Source organism: Nannospalax galili, unplaced genomic scaffold (genome assembly GCF_000622305.1).
Source record: "Nannospalax galili isolate Female #2095 unplaced genomic scaffold, S.galili_v1.0 scaffold150, whole genome shotgun sequence".
Classification (NCBI taxonomy): Eukaryota; Metazoa; Chordata; class Mammalia; order Rodentia; family Spalacidae; genus Nannospalax; species Nannospalax galili.
The window spans coordinates 2,747,584-2,749,553 of record NW_008329320.1 but is presented as its reverse complement, the minus strand read 5'-3'; the positions used below and the strand labels follow the sequence as shown (position 1 = coordinate 2,749,553).

At 41.3% G+C, this 1,970-nt stretch overlaps 1 pseudogene; it reads right to left on the bottom strand.

Moving 5' to 3' along the window:
• Positions 1-584: 584 nt before the first annotated feature.
• The window catches only part of LOC115070785, a 70,541-nt pseudogene continuing 69,155 nt past the window's right edge, over positions 585-1,970 (bottom strand).

Here is a 1,970-nt window from a genome sequence, read left to right as displayed (position 1 = left end):
CTTGTTTACTCCATAATTTCATCTTATAAGTTCTGTTTTGATTACTCAGTATTATTTTTAAAAAGCTATTAAATAAATGTAATTGTTACCTTTTTAAGTATGATAAAATGAGCATTATTTTGAGTCAAAGTCCTTTTTGACTTTAAGACATTTTTATCTTATTTATTGTATGCGTGTGTATATGCGGGCCCACACCATAGTGAGTGTGTGGAGGTCAGAGGTCAACTTGCAGAACTTGGTTCTCTCTTTCTACCATATGGCACTTGCAAGTGCTTTTACCCATTGAGCCATATTTCTGGTCCCTTGAAGTTATTTGTAGTTTCTTCTTCATGGCATGAATGCTTTCAGTAGACAGTAAATTACAAACTACATTGAGTCATGTTAAGACAAACATTTTAACTATACCCGGGAAAGTACTCTTGGAGTTGAGAGCTTTTCTTCTCGTTTGTTGAGTCAGTTGTCCCAGAAAAGGCCAGCCCTGCAACTGACAGATGGGGAGCCAAGCCCTAGCTGATGTCACTGCTTATTCCCCTGGGCCTTTTAAACACAGAACCCTGGCTGTTGTTGACAGCATTGATGTGCACTTACATCCTGGCCACTAACTGCTTCCACAGGTCCACCTTATTGTCTTTTTATAAGACAGCAAGGATGCTGCCTATGATAGATGGGGTTACATGTCATACAATGTCTTTGAACTTGTGCAGCAACTTGGGTGATAGCATATTGCTTAAGGCATCATCACAGGTCCAAATTAGCACTCAAGCATCCTAGAAGCAGCTGGCTATGGTGCTGGTGGGCAGACAAATATAGGGGACCCAGGCCACATCTTAAACTTAGTTGCTGTGTCTCTGGCTTCTACTCCTCCATTTACTGCTTGTCTTCCTCCTTCCACTGTTTATGAGGTTATCACAGGCACCAGACTCAAACTTCTTGATGTAATTGAATATCTGGCACAGTTATACAGCCTGTGTGGTTTTAAAGTACCATGGTAGCGGCCCACTGACAGTGTAACAGCTTGAGTGTGAGCACTGTTGATCTTCACTTCCCACTGGCTGTGTAGGTCAGCGGTGAGATAGCCCTATCTGAGCTCCCACAGGTCAGAATCAGGTCACAATTGTAGGAAACCCAGCACACAGTTCACAGAAAAATCATTTCCCAAGTGCTCATGGATCTTCTCCAGATGCCATTTGCCTCTTTCTACATAATGATTTTCTGGTCACAGGAGCATGATTCCAAAGTATTTCTAGACATGGAGTGAACCCAAGCTATTTGCCACACAGGGTCTTCATGACCCTTACAGCTAGCTTTGAGGATCTCCCTATACTTGGGCACACTGAAGATTTTAATGACCTATCCAAAGAGTAGTTTGCTAGTAGTAATCCATTTGGGCATCATGCAAAATGGGTGGGCAGCTTGGGAGACCTGCAGGAATCCCATACTTATGGGAGGTGTCCACAGTGTCAATTACTGCCACCAGAGCTACAGCAGTGGTGGTAATACTAGGCCTTCCACATGACAGCTCCAGGCTGTGTTTCTGAACAACTCAACTTCTGGTGCTAGACTGGTTGAGTCAAAGGTTCTTTATCAAAATTAATTTCTAGCAAATTATCAACAGAGCTTTTTACTTAAGAGATCAGAAATAAAAATGAAATTAATGGTTAACTAAAAAATTCACATTGTTCTATTAATTTTCACAATGGTGAGCTATTTGGCACCAAATCATTCAACTCATTTTCCAAAAGGAAAATGATGGGAAAGACAGTAAGATTTAATCATCCAAATGATCTTTATTGAGATTGTTATGAAATCAACTACTTTGAGAAATATTGAGCTAAAGAGATGATAAGATGAACCCGAAGAAATGCCCTACTTGCTCTCCTGTTCAGATTTTCAGCATTCCTTTACCTCCTTTTCTGATGTTGCTCACCTAGTGCACCAGCCCTCTCCTCCCCTTCCTCCCTCCATCCCTC